This window comes from Dermacentor variabilis, chromosome 2 (assembly GCF_050947875.1).
Source record: "Dermacentor variabilis isolate Ectoservices chromosome 2, ASM5094787v1, whole genome shotgun sequence".
In the NCBI taxonomy this organism is placed as follows: Eukaryota; Metazoa; Arthropoda; class Arachnida; order Ixodida; family Ixodidae; genus Dermacentor; species Dermacentor variabilis.
Window position 1 is genome coordinate 83,837,426 of NC_134569.1, and position 24,890 is coordinate 83,862,315.

The window sequence follows — 24,890 nt, forward strand, 5'->3', positions numbered from 1 at the left end:
AAAACAATCTGGCGTTATTAAGCAGTGGATGTGAATATGTTAGACAGAAAAAAAATATGTAAGTGACAATTCCAAAGAACAGGTGTAACAATGCTGATGAATTACTATATGCAATCGCGACGTGAACAATGAACATCAGTTCAAACTATATTCCTAAAGAGTAATCGGGAAAGCAAATATTTAGAGTCCACAGTCCACAGAATCAAAAGTGACATACAGTCAACCGGGCGCGCCGACAGTCAGTCCCAACCGATGCGGCCCGTAAGTGACCCTCGAAGTCGGCGCCTCGACGTCGGCGGCTGGCTTCCACGGCGGCTGGCGGTGTTCGGTGTCGGGGCGTGATGTCGGCAGCTTATTTGCCCGGGAGTGGCTCGGCGTTCGTTTGACGTCGCCGGAGCACACTGGTGAAGTGTCGGATCGGCGCGTTCTTACAAGCCTCTCGAGGCGCCAGCGTTCACCTCTTGCCGTCTAGACATGGATCACACACGTGCACACTGGTTCTCGCCGTAGTTCAGACTCCACTGGCGGTCACCTTCATTGGCAGTCAATTTAATCACACACAAAACAGTAGCTGCGGACGAAGACGGGTTCACGTAGGCCGGGCGTGCTTCCACCATGATTCAGACTCTGCTAGTGGTCACCTTCACTGGCAAGCAATTTAATAACATGCAAAACAACAGCCACGGACACACCCAGCCTCACGTAGCCCGGGTGTGTAGCCACCATGGTTACGACCCTACCAGCGGTCACCTTCTCCGGCGAACAAATCAATCACACACGATACAGCAGTCGCGAACACACATAGCTCAACGTGCTCGGGATGTACCCAAGATCACGTTCCCCGCCGTTTGGATGCGGGGGCGGAGAATTGAAGAAATAACGCGACTTTTGTGACATCCTTACTATTCGTCCGTCTGCCTTCACTTTACCCTTTGAAACTGCTTTTTCAACTTTTCGCAGTAGTGCAAGCTTCTATATTTATGTACCCACAGGTAATAAAGCGGCGGAACAAAACTCAGTTGTTGTTTTTTGCGCCGGCTGCTAACGGAGTTCGTTCAGTGGAAAAGCCCTACTGGCCTTTTTTTTTCTTTGTTCTGATTGCCACAACTATCTTATAGCGTATACTTTCGTATTTCTTGCAGTTTTTTTTTCTTTTTTTGTGGTAAATGATATCGCTTGGAAGAAGAGAAAGAAAGTCTGTTACCAGTTGGGCGATAGTTTTGACTTCTAGAAAAGCATGTCAGGTACCTGAAGCCCTACATCGTCCGTGGCTTTAGGGATCGGTCCACTCGGTCATGCCTCCGGGATTAGCCCACATGATCAGTGCGTGCAAAGCTATAGACGTTTTCATGGGGGGAAGGCGAGAACCTCCTCTCTGGACTGTGCTGCGGGAGTGAAAAGGCACGCGCGATAGCGCCTGCAAATGCTTTTACGTTGTGGTTTATGCGCAATTAGCAGAGCCCAGAGCGCATTATGGCGACGCCCAGGACGTTCTCGCCGAAAAGGTGCGTATATGAATTCGTGCGGAGGACTAACGTAAATGTCGCGTAAAAAAAAAGAAGAAAACAGAAAGAAAAACGCTTTTTTTTTCACTCAGAACTGTGAAGGCGATAGCCTGCGTAGATGCACCACTGTGAGCCTTCACTTAGCGCGCAGCCGCCGCCGTGATGTACCGGGTGCGACGGCGCGCGCCCGGTCCTCGCGGGAGGTTACGCGATCTCCTGTGAAACGGAGGCACGGCACTGTGAAAGGATAGACGGAGCGGCAGCATGGAACGTTCGCTTTGCAGCAAACACGCGCTCCCCGCTGCCGGCGTTCATCCCGCTAGCGTTGTGACTGCGTGTGCTCGCGGTCATTGCGTGAACTCTGTTCAGGTGGGCCTCCGGGTGCGTGACGCGACGGGCGTTTAGTTAGTAAGCGAACGTTTACTGTAAGTTGTACTGCATTATCCATGAAATTATGAGCCATAACTCTGTATACATTTTAATACCCTCAGGTTTTAAAATCTCTGTCAGTGCTTCGCACTTCAGGTGAATCTGCGGCTTTTCGCTTGGTTTCCTTTCGTGCCCCAAATTTCTTCACGTAGTACACTCGTCGAAATTATACTTCGTAGCACGTAACCCTTCAAAGTGCAATCATGTAAGTTCAACTTTGGGGCAAAATACGAATGTTGTGCAAATCAGATTGAAAATTTACGCGGTGGGCCTCCTGCCTTTACGGATGCTTAGCAGTTACTCCGAGTATGTGTCGTCGTAAATTCTATGCGTTGACTAAGAGACACGTGCATAGCGCAAAAGCCATTAAGTATGCACTATCATGACCCTGAAGTAATTGTTTTTGATGACGCGGTCTTGGTTTACTTGACACGGTTTGGCGTATCTGGGTATCGTGTAACCACTTCCTAGAAAAATGACCCTTTCACGCCTTTGGGATGTCATAGCGAGTCACAAGAGATATGTAAATGTAGATTTCAACGAGACAAGAAGCAATGTTTAGTCGCAGAGTAAGTAAAACGAACGGTAAGGGCGTAATTAGCGCCTATATAGCCGAAAATTAACCACGTTGCACTACAGCCCTGTAAAGGGTGCACCGACGTAGTTATAGGCATGTTGAGGCAAAGTTACCGTACGGCACACTTTTGGAACATGGAGCGAGTTCGCTCGAGTTCACTAAGCTGGGCTCGCGAAAGGCAAAGGGTGTCTGAAAGGCGGCTTCGCTGGTGTCCACAAGAAACGAGAAAAAATTGCAGAGTAAGTAAAATTAACGGTGCGGGCATAATTAGCCCCAATAAAGCCGAAACTTAGGCACATTGTACAATAGACTGCACAGTCTCCTGGCCTCTTGGTCAAAAAATGAACGTGTCAACCGAGTGTAGACGCTAAAGAAGACAAGGTCGGCGAATAGCGCGTGAAACATGATACGAATAGGGTGCTACATTTGTGAATAACGAACATGAAATAGACATAGTACAGAGAGATATAATCAGCATATAATCATCGAATCATTCGAATCGCTCTATACGTCGACGCTTGGTGGAACTTTCTCTTTCTTTCTTTCTTTCTTTCTTTTTTTTTTTGCTACATGTAATTTATCTCTGCAGAAACTCGCGTTCTTTAGAAGCTCTGTTCCAGGCTTGTTAACAGGACTGACTAAGAAACAGGGTTGACATTGGACTGGAGTTAGGGTCCTGTCTGCGGACACTGTCAGCAGGCTCCTTTCTTGCATTTAGCGCCATGTTTGTCAGATTGTAGTCTGTGAATGACATGTACATATAAGGGACACCCGTGGTAGGCAGAAACATTAATTGATTTTAGCCATTACAGCTGCGAGATGTATGCCTTACTTTTCTCCACATTCTTTTTTGAATAAAGAAAACAAAAAAATTATATTCCATAACATTACGCGCCGAAACCCCAGTATAGTGACACGGGCGTTTTTGCATTTCGCCCCCATCGAAACGGCCGCGGCCGGGATTCGATCCCGCGCCCTCGGGCTTAGCCGCGCAGCGCCACAGCCACTACGTCACCACGGCGGGTAAAAAAGAATAGAATGAACGCTCTATGTGGGCGTTTCTGGCCTAACCAGTCCGCGGCGTCTAGGCTTGAGAACCGCACATTTGTACAGGGAAGTGATCACGCAGGTGGTGATACATCAACGACGGTAATAGCGATATATTAATTGGCGGCTTTGGCCACTAGCTGTTGTTATACGGCGTTACCAAATTCTTCTGATTTTTTTTTCAGCACCATCGTTGCAAGGCGTTCTGTCGGCTTTGGCCCTCAAGACACACCAGCAACGCTACCAATAAGCACCAAATAGCAGTTGCCGTACTAAAATTTCTGTCCACGAATCACCCTTTCTTATCACTTCGAGGAGCAAAACTTGAGTTAAATGAAGCTATATATTGGTGCAACAGGCGCCAGAATTACGTGTCGTTCATTAATGCTCTGTGAGCGATGCCAAGTCTCAAGTTGTGTAGCTGTATGGGCGTGTTTTTATTACTCTGCCAGTGCGTGGTAGTTATCACGGATACGACTTCATCCGAGGTTTTCCTTCCAGCGGTCCTTGAGCACTCACGATGTTCTCGGTTGCTCGTCGCTCACTTACGGTTGGCTACACTCTGATACTTTTCGCCTTCCTACAAACACCGAAGTCTCAGCACCTTTCTTGAAAGCGTGAAATGCTTCTTTGCCTCATAATGAACCATTTCAGAGGAGAAGACACAAAGCCGTGCGGTTGAACAGAAACCAGCGCGATATTGGTAGAGATCAGGGCAAACCGATAGAAGTCAAATAGAATTCCTAATCAAAATAATACCTTCATATTATGTCAAATCACAGCACCACCAACCGAAAGTTGTAGTGCGGCAGTGATTCGAACATGTAGTGAAAGTGTGGTGTTGACAGCGGTACAATTAAGAACCTAATATCCTAAAGCTTACACCATTTCTCCAGGGGCAATAAAAGGCCACTTGGAAGCGCCCAGCGAGATCAGCTAGAAAATACACAGAAATATGGGTCCTATGTCTTCGCCTATACCTTTCCGTCCACGCAGCGACGCAAATACGGCTACGTGGACGCAAGAACCACGTAAGGACACTCCGCGATGTTACTACGTTGACGCACTAAGCAACGCGCGAAAAAATGTGTCCTTGTTTTTTTTTTAGTTTTTTTTTTTCACAGCCGTAAACTTTGGTGACACTATGCTCAGAGACATGAGTGGGATGAACCAGAGGAAATGAAGGACTCAAATTTTCGCCTAACAACCGAATCAGGCCAACAGGAAATGAAGCCAGGGAAATCTCCGCGGAAATTAAGCGTGATTTCATTTTAGTTGTAGTCTAGAAATGATAAGGAAAAGCTTAAGAAAAGACAGCTTTCTGCCGGTGGGAATCGTACCCACCAACTGTGCAAGACACGCGTGATTCTCCATACCATTTGAGCGACGGTGATGGCTGTCTCCTTGGAGCCATTCACGGTCATGGCGGCGGATTTCACAATAACACCGGAATTGAATACAAGCTCCGCAGGCAAAACCGCTCATAATTCACCTGTTTTCTGTACCTCCGCGTTGCAAAACGTAGTTCTTTTGTGACTGATAGTGAAAGAAGTTCGCCTTTTTGGCGACGTCTCGACAAGGAGCGAACATGGTTGGCTGGCGCATGCATATACAAATTATCTTTGAGTTAGTGGCATATTTTCCAGGGCATATTTTGATTGCCGCAGAGTTATACACAAGAAAAGTTATCATATCCTCGCTTGTAATTTTCCCGATTTTTCTTTTCAGGAAATATACGACAGTTCAATCAATAACCATGCGCAGGGTGGTCCGCAGAAACAGACGCGGTGCGACCTCGACGTGTTCGCAGTGCACGAGAACACAGTGTATGTATACACCGCAAAGGGCAGCGCGCAGGCATCAACCGGTTCTGCGCGTGAGTCACGTGGCACGACTGCGTCTCCAGGTCAGCGGCGGCCATTGTGAACGACGCTGACCCGAATCTCGACCAAGCACGAAAAACGATCGTCGGTTGGCCCCGAACATGTGGCACACAGCAAGCGGCACACGCGATGCCTTCCACTGCGCGCCGCGAGAATTGAGGTCGTCCCTGCCGTCTACAGCCGCCGAGCTGTCGCCGAAAGCAACGGGCGGGGACCTTCGCCGTTGAGTGAAGACCCAGGTGAATGCACCGGACGGCTCCCGGGATCTTCTATGCATTTTCCACCTTTGTTTCTTTGTCTTGTCTTTCTCACCGCGCCGAGCTTCCCTTTTCCGTTCGTCGCAGACGCACGCTGCGCAGATGGCGACGATACTTGCGTATGTGGACTTTGACAGCGTGTTCAGACGAAATGTCCATGCTGAGATCTCTAGAACCGTTTATAATCACTGCAAGGTTCTATGAAGATCGTTCGGAAGAGTCTGCCTGGTCGGGTAAGGCATGGTCGTACGTGTGGCGTTGCCTCCCGACTCCTGTATACGTGCAATCGAAAAGTTCGCAACTTATCTGTCGTCTCTTTCTATAGGGAAACAAATGGGCAGCATACGATGTCAATGCTTCGTCAGCTTGGTTTGAACGAAATATTGTGAGACTATAGCACCCAAAAGCAATTTGCTGATTGCACGTCTGCGTCAGCGTGGCTGGAGTGACCCAGAAATGTGAATGCCGCCGAGCAACGGCGTCGGTTCAGTCCTTCCGTAATCATACGGTTGCAGATGAAGTTTTCATCACTGGAAGCTTTAATAATAAGTAGGAATCGATGGCGGCTACCACCTGTATAGCTTACATACAGGCTTCTCAATTGGAAGGGCGGCCGCGGTATACGATGCTTACACCGGTCTCATACGGTCCTGGTCCAACCTCTCGCAGCGAAGTACGTTCGTGCAGAACTTCATCCGCTATTTACGTTTCTCATCCTTACCTGTCCACATATTTAGCAAGGCGGGAACCATTTTCTGCCCCTTTTCTGTATACTACTGACTAGATATACCAGTGCTTCATAAAGTATCCGAAATGTCTATTTTAGTTTTCTCAGAACACTTATGAATTATGAATTATGAAATATGATTATGAATAACAATGCTGAATACTCCAAAGGGAAATACTTAATACACCAGCACCTAGGACAGCAGCACAAAACGGTTTCAATAAAAAAAAAACAGCCACGAAACATCGCATGAAAATTGTCAAAATTCAGCGGTAGTATCCAAGTATATACCTGCTGACATATGCCGCTGGGAGGGGGCAATTTGTGAGCTCTAGTGGTTAATGTTATCAGGTGTGTGAATGCTGTGACCATGCACTGCCTCTAGGATCGGCCCACTTTAAGCCTCTTTCGAGGAAACGCATCGCGTGCAGAGGTACCAGTGGCCCACCAAGTCACCACCTTTAATTGCTCCTTCGGAATCGGTCCCGCTTACTGAACGAAACAGCCCTCCATGCAAAGTGGGGGGAAAGAGCCAAGGAAAGTTTCACTTTGATAATAATGATCGGTTTCTCAGTTACCGTCCTCGTGTTTGTGCGGACAGATTCTTTTCGTATCTTCGCCTTCTTTTCTCCTTATCTTTTCTACCCTTTCGCGTTCCCCCACTGCAGAGTATACCCAGCCAGACAGTTACTCTGGTTAACCTCTGTGCCGTTCATCTCTGTCTTTTAGAGCGCAGCTCTTTGGCGTCCGTTCCTGGGTTTCGCGTCGTCGTCGTCGTCGTCGTCGGCGTCGTCGTCGGCCTCGTAACCAGCTCCGCCCCCCTTTCATCCCCCCAGCGCTAGCAGCGACCGACTGATACCGCTGGATGCCGCTGACGCCGCTAGAGAGTCAAGATAACGTGACTGCATAGAACACCGTCGCCGCCATGCAGAAAGAGGAGGAAAGGTTCCCCCCCCCCCCTGTTCTTGTGTGGCGGATAGCTGGGGTTGACTCACTATCGCCGTCAGCGGCATCAGTCAGTCGCTGCTATCTCTTCCCTCCTCCCTTTATCGTGTTGTCCGCTTGCTGCGCGCGCTTCTGCCCCCATCGTTTGCCGCTGGGTGTACACGCCGCCCCCCTCCGCTTCCGCTTACTGCTGGTTGCTCTCGACGGCGGCGATGAGCCTCCGCTTCGGCGGCGCGAACTGCAGGGTCTTCTCGGCGGCGGCGATGAGCTTCTGCTTCAGCCTCGCTTACTGCTGGTTGCTCTCGACGGCGGCGATGAGCCTCCGCTTCGGCGGCGCGAACGGCAGGGTCTTCTCGGCGGCGGCGCTTAGCCTCTGCTTCCCCCACGGCTGTGACAACCTCGCGAGGCACTTGTATACATCTCGTCTTTGAGAATCAAGCATTGGTGTACCAAGTCGAACATATATCAGTCTATTTCTCCGACCACAAAGCTTCCTTCATGACTGTCAAGAACTGTTAGTGGAGTCTTTGTTAAAGGAATACGTGTGAAAAATAAAAAAAAAATTATGTGATAGCGCATACATGTGTTGCTCGATTTCTTTGCCTCAATCTATCCAAAAGGTGAAACAGCTTATTTGCTGCGCTCACATTTCGCATTAGGAAGTAACGTAATCGTCGGTAATTTTTTCTTCTCTCTCTCTCTATCTCTCTCTGTCTCTTTCTTCCAGCTGACCAATGTAACGCAACACAAGCGCTAAAATGTTCAAGAGAGCACCTTCCTTCTGCAGTACCGGGACCGCCCTTATCACGTGACAACAGCGCGTGAGCTGTGGCAGCTATTGCGCGCTTTGCAGGCGAGGATGGCATGGGGTGCAGTGACGGTAACTGCGCAGCGGTAAACTTGTGCTAAAACGTTCTGTAACGAGCCGCAAGAAATTATTAATGCAGACAAGCACGCTGACACAAAAATTCACGTACTACAGGCTATAGGCGAAAATATAAAACACGTATTTAGGAGGCTGTCCTTTCCAAAGCAGCAAATTAACACCGGATCTATCACCACGTAGCACCCGAGGTGTGGAACGCTTGTCACGTCATGTTGAACGATTGAAATGCAGACATCGAGACCCTCGACGGCATCCACAAAATAAGGTTAACAACAAGGAATAAATAAGAAACAAGATGAAGTAAAAAAAATGAGGAGCCGTTCCACTCTGTGAAGGATGGATGACCAGTTAAGCCGTGGCAAGCCACACAGGGTTAGACAAGGGAATATGTATTTATTTTCTTCATTTGATAATGGTAGTGAAGATAGCTTTGTGATTACTGTGATATACACTGCTTGGCTCGGTTACAACCTTAGACAGAATCTTGGCCAAATGTAATCTATACGCGCCCGTTGTTGAGTAGTTGAGTGACTTGGATTGGTGTGGTACTTCAAACCAAACTCTTCTAACACAAACTGACTGAACCGTTTCTTGGATGATTTTGAAATATCCACTTTGAAGTCTCCAACGATGATCACGGAGGCACTGTCATCACGGCTAACCCATGCAAAGTACGTGGTCATGAACTTCTCGATATCACAATTGGGTATGTCTGGAGATATATACAGAGTATATATCACAGTTCTGTCTTTTGTTCCCCACGGTCGGTGGCATTGTCCTCTTGCGAGTCAAGGGTGCATGACTGTACATACATTCTGTCCTTTGCGTATATGGCAACGTATCCTGCTCGTGAGTCCACGTGCTCTTCACAAACAAATACAGAATATATACTAATCGGCTTGAAACAATGCATCTTGGTTGATTAATGTCATTAATTATTATTTAATTCTATTATTATTGGGGACGGAGTGCTTGAACCGTGCTTCACCTCCTCCGCGGGTAAACCTGGCATTGCACTATCTCGGGGATCGGCCCACACTCAATTGTTGATGCACGGACACGTAAAATACAATGAACCCTAGCCAGAAAGAAAGAAATCAATACTGGTTCGTTGCCAATGGGTCTGAAAGAGGCTCGAGCCCCTTTTGATTGGAGCGGCATGTATAGCAACTGTTATTTATTTATTTATTTATTTATTTATTTATTTTTACATACTGCAGTCCGTTAGGGCTATAGGATGTCATCCTGGCCGATGGCCTGTCATGGTGTTCCAGATGTCGGCTGAATGATCATATTACGCACGCCATGAACACACAAACACGCGGCACAAACGTGCACGTGCAAAGACATATACGTTATGCATACAGGGTCTCGTTAAGACGTGCATACTTTATAGGAAGACCGCAAGCACCTCCTTAGCGGGACGTGGGAAGGCTTACGTTTTCCTCCAGCCGAAAGATGCCGCGGTTCCACGTGCTCCAAGGCTGCTATAATGAAAAAAAAAGTGGAGCACGGTTCGTTCACCGGACGTTAGAGCGACCCGACCGAATGGAAACGTAAGCGCTGTGGTCGCCACCCAACCACGGGAATAAGGCGTTTATGAGCGGCGGGCGGTGGCCATAATGGCGACACGCAAATTACAGCTTCCGCGTCTGTCCTTATGCCTCGACGCTGAGCGCATGGAAATACTACCGCCACTGTCGGAACCGCACGCAGCGTGCTACACGCCCGTATAGGCGCGGCCGCAATCAACGCTTCGCCCCGTGTGGCTGTGTGATTGAAGACGTCCGCGCATTCTGGTAGGAAGTATATGCGAAACGCGTACAAACCGACGCCGCTGTTCTCCCATAATTAAGCCCGCGATATCGCTGTGCCGTCGACATAGATGTGTGAGACCAAAGACCACCCATGGGAAAAGCAACTGACCAAGCGCATACGCGCCGCAAGCTGTTGCCTCCGGACGTGGCGTCTCAATTAGCTCCCACCAGTGTGGTTGGCAACCGATTGCTTTTCTCGCTGTGCAGGGATGGAGCTTGTTCTTGCGCCCATTCTTTCTTCCGCAGGGCGTAGCGCGGGTTATGGCAATGTGTGCCGCGGGGGTCGTAAGATTGATTCGCAGTCGTGGAGGCCCTATTTCGAGGAAAGCGAAATGAGCAAGTTAACGACACCCCCTCCCCTCCCTCCCTAATTGACTTCTGCCACGTTAAGTAATTGCAAAAATAACGCTAAACACTCAGTGATTTATAAATCAGCGTCAACTAACTGCAAGCAACTGATCAAATTGTCTAGTTTCTTGTTTTATCTTGGCATATAATCGTCAAGGGAAGTCATTTCCGCGTTGCAAGTAAAACATGAATTTGTTATTACTAGTGAGCTCTAGAGGCAGCTTGCCATGGGACTGTGCTATTTGTCATGGTCTAAAAGAGACAATATTGGGATTCTCACTGCTGTTTCCGTTACTGAAGTCCTCCTCTTTTATCTCTCTCTCCTTATTTCTTGCCTCCCTCTACCCCCCCCCCTTTTTTTTTGATCAGTTGCAAACTTGGTCAGTATTGTCTCTATGTAGTTTCTCTATAGTCTCTTTATAAATCGAATTTCTTAAACATACACACACGCACGCGCAAACAGACGGCTACTTTTCGCTTGTGAGAACTTGTGAACTGCAGCCTGTCATTTTAATCATTATGGAAGAAGTTAAGTGGGGCTTTAGTTAACGAGAACAACTACAGAAAAACAGGACAAGTCTAGCATTGATTGACACCATTGATTAAACTACGTTCTCGAGCAACATTGTTTTAACAAAGGCGCTTTATAGAGAGGAAAAGTTAGAGAGGAACGATGTTTCAACGAGCAACGACGGACATAATCAACAAGTCAACAATCGAATGGCATGCGCACGGGGATGTGAACAAGCGCTGCCTGACCCGGCGTTATTCTAGACAGGGCTTCGCGAAGGGGGGAGGGGGGGGGGCATCGTCAGCGAATGCACCTGTACCACGTCTTCATGTAAACAAAGAAGAGAAGGGGCGATACACAAAAACCAATCTCGCGGAAACGAGCAAGACATCATCTTCTGCTCGCTCACGACATGGCGGTGAGGCAACACAAGGAGGGATCAAGAGCGCCTCCTGCGCGCTGAGCCCCGGTCTCTATCGCGGACCGTTAGACGTCGCCTAGAAGGGGGGGGGGGCAGTTGGCCATTACAGAAAGAGATAGGTTATAATGGCCCCTAATGCACGCAGTGCCTCGGGGTTGGACTCCGCATCAAGGACGGTATATGTGGGCTGCGAAAAGCGTGCGGCACACTCTTCCTCCGCTGTCTGTACGCACACAGCGTAGCCGGCTACACTGTGCACGGACCTCGTCGACGAAGGAAGTGCACGCCGCGCCGCCCGTGCGAGCCTGTTCGCACACAACAAGGAAGCCGCGTCGATGCGTCCGGTGATCCAGCCACGACTCGGCTCGCGCCGAGTGCGACGTTTACTGCCCCTACGCCAAGGGCCCGTTGATTTACGAAGCGCACCCTGGGGAGTGTCGGGCGGCGTATCGGTGATCTATGGACACCCGGGCACGGGCTGCCGCGCGGCACACGCCTGTCCTGGCATATCGAGCTGAGAGAGACTGAGGAGCCGTCGTCGCGATGGCGCGCCCTGTCTCTTGCTTCTGTGTCCTGCACGCTCTTTCGCCCTTCGCCCGCCTTTTCGTGCATTCTGTTGTGTTGAATTTCTGTTCTTAAATCAACTCTTCTCGTAGTGGCAAAGTCAAAATTATGTGTGTTTCTGTGTGAAATTATCTAATCTATAATATGTGTAGCCATGCATCTGCTCGCTTCTGATATTCAGAAAATTCGCTCGGCTTTCCCTTTTCTTCTGCTCTTACCCTGCGAAAAACTCTAAGTTTGAGACAGACGAAGCGATACGGTATTGTATACGAGGCAAGCAAAACATCTTATCGATGCTGCCAAAGCTGGACACGACACTTCGAGAGAAATGGTACAGATACCTTTCTCGAGACAAGACTCGGCGACACTGGTATCTGCACACGCTTGGCGTTTCCAGCGCACCCTCTGGACAGATGCGAGCCATCAGTATGGCACTCTATACAAGATTGTTCAGACATGCAGGTGAAACATGCCTACACCACATCCGACTCAACGTGGCCTACACGAACTACTTCAAGTGCAAGATTCAATTGACTGACTCGCCAGTGTGCTTTGAATGTAACGCCTCTGAAGGCCTGCAACATGTTCTGTTCGACTGCTGCCGCTGCGCTGCGTATATATATATATATATATATATATATATATATATATATATATATATATATATATATATATATATATATGTGTGTGTGTGTGTGTGTGTGTGTGTGTGTGTGTGTGTGTGTGTGTGTGTGTGTGTGTGTGTGTGTGTGTGTGCTGTTAAGTGTTTATCACTGTATAAATCATAATAATCGCCCAGCATCTGGAGTAGCACGTCAGGCGAACAGCCAGACTAACATCTCCAGCACATCATTAAAGCTCGTATCTCTATCTCTTGTCGATACCGCTGTTTCATGGCGATACCACTTCAGTCACGTGGGTGAGTGAGTGAAAGAAACTTATTGCAGGTCCAGCGAGGACACGAACTCGTCGCGCCCCCGGCTAGCCCCACGTCGGCACCGGCACGTCTAGCCCACTGGCCCGGTCGTGGGCACGCCGGGCAGCCAGGATTCGCTTCTCTAGAGCGGGGCTACGCAGAAGCGAGTCCCACTCCTCATTGCTGAACTTGGGGTATGTCGTCCCGCACTCCCAGAGCATGTGTGCTAGAGGGGAGGTCTGCCCGCAGGACGGGCAGCATTGTCCCATCGGCCAGGAGCTTGAGCAGGCAGATGATCAGTGAGAACCCGCGTAGTGACGCGGCGACGTTGAAACAAAAATTTCGCCGGAACCCATCGCACGATGACTGCCGACATCACTGCAAGTCGCATAGAAGCAATTTACGACTGACTGTATTTACAATCTGTAGTGGTCATTCTAAGATTTTTATTGCTTCGACTACATGCAACATACACTATTTCTTGTACTGGCCAATTTTTCTATGATATATCATCGCCAGAGCCTATTTTCAACACGGCATGACGAGGACTGTATGACGACGACGCAGTGAGGGCAATGAAATCACGAAGAAGAAATGATGTCGATGGAACGACGACGAAAGCATATGGGCAATAAGATGACGACGACTGTATGTCGACAATGACGTGACAAAGATGGCGTAAAGAAGACAGCATGATGACGACGGTGTCACGATGATGGCGTGGCGACGACTGTATGACGACGACTTGATGGACGAGAGTCTGCTGAAGTAGCTGTAATGGCGACGATGGATTGACCACGACAGCATAACGACAACGGTATGACAACAAATTCTTCTTGATCACGACTGTGTGACCATGACACAATGACACCGATGACATGACGAGGGCAGCATAATGACGATTGAACGACGACAGCATGAATGCGATAGCATGAAGGAATGACAACAATGGAACGGCGAAGGCCGTACTGAGACGACCGCATGATGACAATGACATGACCATTCTGAAATGATGACGATGGTACGGCGGTAATGGGATGACGACGGCTTTATAACGACAATGGCCTGACGGCGACTGTACGACGACGGCACAGCGACGGAAGTTAACAACGTTTGCATGACAGCGAATGCATGACAGCGAATTCGTGACGACGGCGCAATGACGACTATGCATGACAACGGCGGCATGATCACGACAGAATGACAGCATGATTACGGTGGCGTGATGACGATGAGATGGTCCAAGCTACTAGACAACTTGGGTCACTGGTTCGGCATAAGATAGATAGATAGATAGATAGATAGATAGATAGATAGATAGATAGATAGATAGATAGATAGATAGATAGATAGATAGATAGATAGATAGATAGATAGATAGATAGATAATGCTAATTCCATTAAAACAATACATTATAAACATCGCTACGAAAAAAATGATCAGCTACAAAAGCTGTTATATAACGAAAGGTAAAGGCGAACGCTTCTTGCTTTTGATACCCTTTCGGGAACAATCTCGCCGAGGCTAAAGACGTTCGGAACCGTCAATTGCAGCGGACGCGTGGCCGGTGCTCGGTCGTCATACCTGGGCTTTCTAGACCCTAGCCTCCACGCCGGCGTCTCCCTGCGCCGAACGTGGTCCATTACCCAAACGCAGCGCCTGTTAAAGAAAGAAAGAAAGAAAGAAAGAAAGAAAGAAAGAAAGAAAGAAAGAAAGAAAGAAAGAAAGAAAGAAAGAAAGAAAGAAAGATTTCGTACTGGGGAAGAAAGCACACACAGACACCTGCGAGCGCGGACAGCTCGCTCATGTTCGCTGCTGGAAACGCAGGGTCCTCGGCGTTTAGAAGCGTCCGAAATGTCTTCATTGTCCAAGCGATAATATAAAGCACGTTCTTTGCGTCTCTTCTGATTGTGCGACACAAACGTTCGTCGCGAAGGAGAGCGGTAACACCACTAAAGCAGACTACGCATCCATGTTAAGTGTTCAAATAGAGATTAACACTCACAGATTTATTCAGCCGAGCCTTATCGCATGTCATGCTCTGCCCTGTAGCTGGCCTACTGTGCTTAAGACCAAATTGTGGGTACCATTAATGGACTTACTTACAAGTCCCGCACGAAAACAGTGAATATATTGTCATTATTCCTCCTCTATACCACATGTCAGGGTCACGTGGTCATGTGCGCTATCGGCTTGCCGTGCTGCAGCGTCACCTTGGGTGGCGGAGGGATCATGCCTGTTGCTTAGAATAAAACGATCGTCGTCTGTCTCGCGCGCTTCTCAACCTCATACGTAATCGCTTTGGAGGCCACAATGTTTCTTTCCGTCTGCGCTTCACTTCTGTCTCGCTTTTCCTTTTACTTTCTTCAATTTTTTTTCTATGCCCTATGGCTCCGCGTACGGAAGACGTGGTCGCATCGCATTTATACGTGACCCGTGCTTTATCCACAGCGCAGACACCTTGAATCTCCACACACGCGCATCATGCGCGGCGCGCGCTAAAGCTTCTGGGTCACGTACGGCCTTCTGCATCTTGCATGAGGCGCGTATATGGTGTTATTTTCGAGCGTCGCGAGTCTACGCCTATACGGCACCGGCATGCGCAGGTTTCTTGTCAAATCCGCGCGCCGCGCAGAGAGCAGAATCAAGCGAGACGCAGGTGGCTGCCAATTTTTCTAGCGCCTATATGCACGTGCTTCATCGTCCTCTTTGGAGAAAAAGTTTCCAAGACGCTTCACTCGAATGGAATTTCACAGCAGGCGGTTTGGTACGCCCTTCAACTCTGTAAGGGAAAGTATTACACACATGTCAACATTTCAATCTGCTGTTACTCAGGAAACTTTACTTCGGATGCAACTTCCATTTCCCTTCTTCTACACGTGCACGAAAAACATAAATATCGAGGTTCTTGGTCCATGGTCTTGCTCGCGGTTAAACTTCATGGCCCTCTCGTATTTAGTTTCCGGCGCACGGTGATCTTATGCAAGGTCCGTGAATATGTTTTGCGTGTCGCATCTTCCCTCTGTTCACATTGGACAAAAACATTCTAATCTGCATATGGCTTTCCTTTTTTATAAGTTTTTCTGTACTAAGTTGCTACGAACATTGACTTGCGTGTAGTGATTTGCTTGTCACGTGCGCCGTTTGCAAGTTCTGAAGATGTTGCATGTGTTGCGGCTAACTTCTTTTGGCTTCCTTTATTAGCTAGCTAGGTTTATTGGCTACGATCTTGTGACAGCCAGTTAATCGGGGGTCTATTGTTCCGGGCTCGCATAATTTAAGAACAATCAAATTACATTCGTAGACAGCCTAATTGAATTAACATTACTTTTTTTTAATAATAAGCGAGATTCTAGCGAATTTGAGAGCAGTGTATTGCTTTAGCTTCTCGCATGTACTGCAAGAAACTTTTGAACATTGCGAAATTTCGGAGAACTGTAACGTCAAGTTTGCAGCTTATAACTCCGAACCAATAACAGATGTCGCAATTTTGTAGTAAACTGTACCGGACAAAGCATTTAAATCGCAAGAAGTGAACTTTTTAAACTGCACTTTACATGTATCTGTAACCTCGGTTAGTTGCATTCTGCGAAAATTTCATTCGAGAAATACCGGTGTAGTTCCAAAGCCAAATATAGAATGTAATATTTGTCAGCTCATAACCCATGTAAAACTCTTGCTTGGGCTAGTTGGTTCATGCTTGAATTAGTAAAGGCAAAACGCAGAAGACCAGGACTCAAGAAGAACACAAACGACAGGACCGGCGCCGGCCCTGTTGTTTGTGTTCTTCTTCAGTCCTGGTCTTCTGCGCCTTGCCTTTACTAATTCAAGCATAGCCCATGTCTCGTGCAACCGCAAAATACTTAAAAAAATTATTTCAAGCATCGAATTTTCAACTCCGTAACCCAGCGTCGACTACTACTCTGTCTTGATATAGTGAAATAAAGTCGCACCGACGCCGTTTGTGAATAGCGCGTAGAATAAACGAGAGCGTAAAACGACAGAAGGGGCTAAGACCCAGAGTTTCCACATTTGGACCACCTGCGAGTGTCCATAACCTTCTTATTTTTTTTATTAATACAATTAATCCCGCGGATGTCACAAGGATAGCGTAACGCTACAAGAACACTTCGCAGTGATCACTATAACAGATCACCATAAACGCATATCACTGAATGCAAACACGTCATCGCAGTAAGACCACGTCAATATGTCTTAATTATTGTGCAGATGCATCGGTATCTGATATGCATGAAAATAAAATATAACGATGCAAGATAAAGAACAGTATTTCAGTTCTTTTTACTTGTTTCTACAGATTTCAATTATTCAAGCTGTGATATTATTACGTGGACTCTTTAATAAATAATGCGGTACGTTTCTGTGGTATTTCATTTTACGTCGGCGCAACACGCCTTTTTCTAAATAAACGTCTTCCGCTCGGTACATGCATGCATCTAATTTGGCTAAATGTGCAGTATTGAGAAGCGTTCTCTATCTGTAAAGCAAAGCTTTCTTTGCCTATGGCCCACTGTGGCTTCGCATCCTTCGGTCGGTATCTCGTATATAGGACATCGAAAACCGGCTTATGTAGCACCTAATTTACTGACTAATTAGTTCCAGTGATCCCACGTGTGCTTCGTGTAACAAATGTTTAGCCGTGATATAAAGCATGTACGTACATATAATTATGTCAGCTCATAATTATGTCTAAAACACACAGACATTCTGATAGAATACGTGTACTGCATTATTTTCAATCGCTTTCTATGATTTTATGCAACTTGTATTTGGGCTACCTCTTTCTTATGTCATTGGGTGTTTGACACTGCGCTTCAATGGAGACATAATCCTCAAATGTAGTTACATACGCGTCGTATTTTTTTTTCCATACCACACTTATTAGTATTCTTTCCTCGACGAGGATGATAAGTGACCTTCGTAAGTGTGGCATCGATGAGTCGTCTCACTGTGTGCACCCGCCTGACTTGGTGTTTGACTTTCACCGCAGCTTTTGAATTGTGAATAGTACATTAGCATAAACGTTGCATGAGGTTGCACAATTTTGACCACCAGGACACGTTATACACATCCCCTGATGGTCAGAATAAATCCGGAGCCCCCCACTACTGCGTGCCTCATAATTAAATCGTGGTTTTGGCACGTAAAACCCCAGAATCCATCCATCCACGAGGACAAACGCAATTTTACGCACCGCATTTAGTTGTGTGACGTTTAATTAACCACTTCACTAAAGCTTCGCTTGACGCGTGCGTTATATCGCCTACAGGTGCGTTGGAACATGAGCGTTGGAGCGGAAAATCTCTCACTCTCTCTCCTTTTTTTCCTAATATGCAATTTCCTTGTATGTCTGTATTCCGCCTCTAGAGGGTATATACGCAAGCACTGTGCATTGATAACTTCTCTGTCTTTCCGCCCCAACTCTCTCTCTCTCTCTCTCTCTCTCTCTCTCTCTCTCTCTCTCTCTCTCTCTCTCTCTCTCTCTCTCGCACACATGACTTCGTGCGAACGCTGAATCGCGCCACCGCTGCACAGGTCATCGCTGTAGAATCTCGTTAAACGGAACCTCAAGAGACCCGAGAAATAAGTTCCGAATGACAGGACTTCCGTTTACTGCGAAAGATGTGCAGAGGTGCGGAATTATATGTAGTACGCCCTCCTCACACTGTCACATAAGTTCAGTATAAAGAAGCGAATGTAGCAGCTAGTTTTTCCTGTGGTTTGTGCGTGGTTGACGGCTATTAATCAAAAACATAGCTCTTAATACTCCCGTCGGTGGCAGAATGACGCGTTCGTGCAGGGACAGTCCGAATTAACGAACGGCTCGCTGTAAGGTGTACGAAATTTCGTTCTTTCTTATTTTCATCGCCTATGCATAGGGGCGAGCGGCGGTGCCGCGAAGCTACATGTTCAGGTTTTTACATGCTGTACCTCAAATATCTACCAATTTTTTTTGCCGGCTTGAATTTCTGCCACCGTTCTTTAAAAAGCGGTGGCACATTTTTTCGACAGCTGTCGCAAAAATGTGTTTCAGATCCTGCCTCTTTCTGAAAAAAAAAAAACATTTACAACTTGCTTCTGTGGTTCCGTTTAATGTTAATTCAGATTTGCGAGTTTTTTTATTTTTCTCTTTCTTTTTTTGCATTACCCAAATACAAAACCAACCAATTCAGAGGATGTTCCATTTGAGCGATTTCCTTTTACCGAGATTTCACTTACTCGGATCCTGCAGTCGTTGTGCAATTACGCCTGTGATTAGGCATCCACGCAATGATATATATATTGTCCCATTTTTCTTAACATATGCCAGCGAACAATTATACTCCATTAAAGAAAAAGCTTTGTTCACTCAGTCCCGTCTTCTATAGAGGTACCTTCACCGGAGCGCACTGCGTTATTTTCCACATATGCATTATGAAAATGCTCATATTTTATCGGGGTGTTAATTACACCGAGTGAGATAACTCCAAAGCGGCGCATTAGTGTTAAGTAGGCTCCTTCTCTGCAGTTGCACCGGGCAGCGCATCAGAGATGTGGAGCCAGGGCCGCTGCTCTGCAATCGCCTCCGGCTGCTGGCGTTTCTCAGAACTGAGGCTCGAGTATCGACCTTTCTTGGAAACGTATACCCTCCGAACGCCGGCCTGAACCGCATCAGCTCTCCGGAGGATGGCAACCGAGAGCGAGCAGTCTTGCGTCACAGCGTAGTACTACCCTCTCCATAACGAAATATGCGGAAGCACACGCGGCCCATGCCGACAAAATACATCAAGCACGCCTTCTACTCCACTTCATTACAGATGTATATTCGTTACACACACGGACGCACAAAAACATATTTCTGAAGTAGCGCAACCATAGGCACCAGTAGAGCGTCCTTCAGTTGTTCAGGAAGAACATGGACCGGGGTGGTGGGGGCGTTATTCTGTAAGTGTTCACCTAATGGGCTGTCAGTTTCGGCTGCTACTGAAGCACTGATTGGTTAGGCTGGGATACGAGCGAGGAGGAGGCAGGCGCCCCAAGCTAGTCTCTTCCTCACTGGTACAGTTCAAGCCAGTCAGCGGCAGCCGAAATAGACAGTCCGCTGGGTGTATACTTACAGAATACCGACTGCCAGCATGCAGTCACGTGAGAAGCGTATGCAAGAATACAGCACTGTGTTCTCGCAGCGCTGAAACCCACTTCCCGGATGATTGCAGGGCAACTGTTCTTAAATGTTCGAATTGTCATGGGTCCCATGAAGCTTCGTCAAACGATTGCCCAAACATTAAACAGGAGTTGGCTGTCCTAAAAAACAAATGACGACAAACCATTCGCCTCATCGGGAGGCTGCGAAAACCATCACAAAGCGGCAATATCGTCGCCGACGTTCGTTAAAGAATATCGGTGCCTCAACCGCGTCCGTCGCATGCACTGCTACTCCACCTCCCTTGCCGCCCAGGCCAGTCGCGGTTGATAGGAACCAGAATGGTGAAAAGAGGAAGGCTGTTGCTGATGCAGCTTGGCCAAGGTTGTCAAAGCCACAGCCACCTGCAAATTCACAGTGCACATGGCAACCTTGAATTCTGAACTTCTCGCCGATAAACTACCGGAAGAGGACAAACAAGTGGTCGTAATGCTTCGATCACTGATAAATGCCATTCGCGTGCTCCTCAGCAAACTAAAAACGCCGTCAGTTCAGAGTGCACTTCAGGTACTGGATGCACTAAGCCCTGTACTTGCACGCCTTGAGTAGATACCATGGCTCATCCAATACTGTAATTTCGCTCTGAGGTGCGACAAGTTTCGATTTTAGCGTGAAACGCCAGAGGATTGAGGTCCCGCATCTCATCCTTCCGTCAATATTTTTTTTTCGCTAATCGAATTCCCATAATCGTTATTTGCGAAACCAACGTACTTACTCCCATCAAATTGTCAGGGTACGAACATTTCTTTCGTCGGCGTGCGAAAAGCGCAGCAAAGTTGTGTACATCCGCATGGATTTTACGTATGCCCACCATGCAGTACAGCCACATGATAACAATCAGTATGTCTGCCTACGTGTAAGAAAGAAGCAAGTGTCATTCACCCTCATTGGTGTCTACATATCCCCGTCAGGTCGATTTGAATGCGACATATTTCGAGACATATTGTTGCAGACTAGTAGTACTTGGATTATAACGGGAGATTTCAACGCCCATCACTTACTGTGGGTTAACTCGGCGATCAATTCCAGAGGCAGGAATCTGGTGCCGTTCGCCTCTGATGACGACCTTTGTGTCATGAATGATGGCAATCTTACATACCTGCGAGGTCTTAAGTACAGCAGTTGCCTGTATTTGACTTTGGTATCACAATGCTTCAGTTCGCAAGTTCAGTGGTTTCCAGACATAGAAACACATGGAAATGACCATATCCCAACATATTTGCAAATCAGGGGGCTAAAAAGTTCTACCTTGTCGAATGCAGCACGAAGCACCGACTGGACTAAATTTAAGCTACACAGGGAAAATCCATGCAGAGAAGACCTTGGCCGCAGCCTGGAGGATACCATCACAGAAGCAATGAGGGAAGCTTCATGCCTCCTAATGGTGACAGCGAACTGTTCCCGATCTGACGTAGAACTGGAGAAGTTAACCGTACTTTGACGACGAGCTGAAAGGAGAGACAGGCGCACGAAGGCATTTTGTGACATGAGAATGGCACGAAGAACACAGAAGAAGATGCAGCGCCGTTTGGATAAATTGCAGGAACAACGCTAGAAGTTCTTTTGTGAATCACTGAACCCTCGCAAACCACTTTCATACATCTGGAGGCTGTTCGTGGCCTGCGCTCGTCTCTATAACAGCGAACTCCTTTCATGGCCTTATACATCACTGCCAGACGCAACTTGAGGTGGCGAATGATTTTTGCGCGCAGATCACTGGTGTGTGTGTCACCCCCGACGCCGAAGACGTGAGTGTCGTCCCTGTGTCTTGCGTCCCAGAAATGGAAATTCTTTTTACTATGGAAGAAGACGCCTCTTTGGCTGCTTCTCGACGCTCATCTTCACCAGGGCCCGACGTCATCATTTATGCAGCTCTTTACCATGTTGGACAAGAGGCCAGGCAAGAGCTGTTAAATTACTACAACCGCTCATGGCATGAAAGCATTGTTCCTCTGAAATGGAAGATTAGTAGGCTCGTACCGCTACTCAAACAACGAAAGTCGCCTTTCGACCTGACGTCATATCGCCCTCTTGCCCTGGCGAGCTGCATAAGGAAAGTAAAAAAGAAAGATTATTCTTACACGCCTGGAATTCTATCTTGAACGCCACAATGTGTACCCTGACTCCATAACAGATTTTCGGCGAGGCAGGTCATCAATAGGCAATGTTATTGACCTCACAACATTCATACAACAACAAAAATGCCTCAAGTGCATATCAGATGCGCTTTTTCTTCGTTTGAAAGGGGCGTGCGACAATGTTACACATGAAGCGGCCCTCGAGTCATTGGAGGCTGTTGGAATCAGTGGACGAATGTTTCAGGGGATCCGCGACTATTTGACCAGAGAGCCCTTCTTTGTGCTGTCCGAAGATGGCCCGACTGCCAACTATTTTACACACAGTGGCGTCCCACAGGGCGCGGTGCTGAGCCCTAGTCTCTTTAACCTTTATGGTTGGCCTTGTTGAAATATTACCCAAGACAATTAACCTATCAATGTACGCTGATGATATTTGTATATTTGATATTTGGAATTCTGCGGTGACTCGTCTTCAAGTGCGTGCAAGAATTCAGCGGGCAGCCACTCTAGCCGGTTCGTGTCTCCGCAAACAACAATGCGCGTTAATCGCGTTTACACGCAAACCCATGGCACCATACCCGGTTTCTCTCTTAGGTGTGATGCCAGAAATCTCTCTTAGGTGCGATTATTGACAGGGACCTTTCATGGAGCCCCCACTGCATCTACCTGAAGCAGAGATTAATTTCGATTGTACATATAATGACGTTCCTCTGCGGAAAAACCTGGGGTACGTCGGTACCGTCCATGCTGCAGCTGCACAGAACACTGTTTCTGAGCTTTTTACGGTACAGCTCGCCGGTTTTGACGAACACATGTAAAACAAACATTCATACCTTCGAAAGCTTGCAAGTCCAGGCTCTACGGACATGTCTTGGACTACCACGATGTGCCTCGACTGACGCAACAATCATGATTGCTAGAGACTACTTGGTTCCAACATATTGTTGCGTTTCGCCTGCGACACGCGGTTTTGCCGGCGCGACTGCGGCGGGGCGGCAGACATTTTGGCCCGTTCGGCGTCGCCGCAACGCTCCCCGCCAGGCGTTTCCAGGCGTTTCCAGGCATGTTCCGATGCCACGTGTCTTCATGTGCGTGTGTGAGTGTATGTGCCATTGTGCCCGAACCAGGCGATGCGACAGCAGGGGTCACCCTCTCCTTCCAGTCATTGTGCCTGAACCAGGCGATGCGACAGCAGGGGTCACCCTCTCCTTTCAGTCATTGTGCCCGAACCAGGCGATGCGAAAGCAAGGGGTCACCCTCTCCTTCCAGTCTTTGTGCCCGACCGGCGGCAGTGTGCGTCACCTTAGCCCATTGTACAATCACGTGCTCGTCTATTGAGGGGTTCCTTCTTGCCCTCAACTGCGAGAGTATAAAAACAGCTGCCCCCGGACGCCAAAAGGAGGGCTCCGATTTCTTCTGTTGAGTAAAGTGCTCTCCCGTCTCTCTACTTCGGTCAACCTGACCGCCAACTCTTTGCGATGTTAAAATAAACAAGTTGTTTTGTTGTTACCAGTCGACTCATGCTTTGCCGGGACCTTCGGATGCTTCCAGTTGTACCCCAGGCCGCCAGACCAACGCTACCCTTGGGGCTTGCGACCCAGGTACAACCACGGGCGTCAGCGCCGAGTTCCCAACAACCGATGCCATCGGTGGGATCCAAACATCTGGTGGCAGCGGTGGGATCGCCTCCGACTTCAAACAATATATAACGAGTGACAACCTTAGAGCACATATTCGACGCCTCTGTCGCGTACCCAGTCACTATATTGATGCTTTGCCAGCACAAAGACCTCAAGCCACATTTTTCAAGCTTGTTGCGACGCATCAAGATAACCTTCCGTCGGGCTTTACTCCAGCAGCAAGACCACTGTTACCCTTGTGGTTCCTACGACAGCCACAAGTGCGAATCACGATTCCGGGGATTACGAAGAAGACCCGTCATTCAACAGTGGCTCTACGTCAGTTCACACTGTCATTACTGAACGAGGCATATGAACAGAGAACGCACACTTACACCAATGGATGTGTCTCAGCCACCAGTTCCACAGGCGCTGTTATCAACCTGGCCTTACGCGTTACTTTCAATGTGTCCCATATGACGACCTCTACGGCAACAGAATTTGCCGCTCTACGTGCCGCTGTTAATTACATCGCACAAAAAAAAAAAAAAAACTCGAAAGTTCGTTGTTTTTTGTGACTCCACGGCAGCCCTTCAGAGTCTGCAGTCAGCCTTAAGACGCAGGACCTATGAACAACTGGTGTTTGAGACCAGACAGGTTCTTCATCGAGCCCTCATAATCGGACATGACATCATCTTCCAATGGCTTCAGGGGCACTGTGGCATCGTCGGGAATGATCTTGATGATGATGCCGCCCGGTCAGCCCATAAAGACACCCTGACACTTCCTATACCCATATCAAGGACAGTGCCCTGCTGCTGCCATTGTCAACGGAACCTGGGGCCAGTCAAGCTGCTTATTCCGCAGCATTTTTCCCCTTGTTTTTCCGCCACAATCATGTACCTCCTTGCTTGTGGTAACAAATAAATAATATTAAAAAAAGATGCTGCGAGGGGTCTGCGTTTACTTGCTCAAACCAAGATTGAAACTTTGTGGAACACCCCGATTTTCCCCAACTGGAATCTCCACTGGCTAGACCCTACATTGAAGCTGCAGATTCCATCGAACTTCTCCCGCCGTGATGCAACTTTACCATGCCGCCTCTGGTTAGAGGTGGTTTTTACGAAAGGCAGCTCATTCCTTATTGGAATGTCC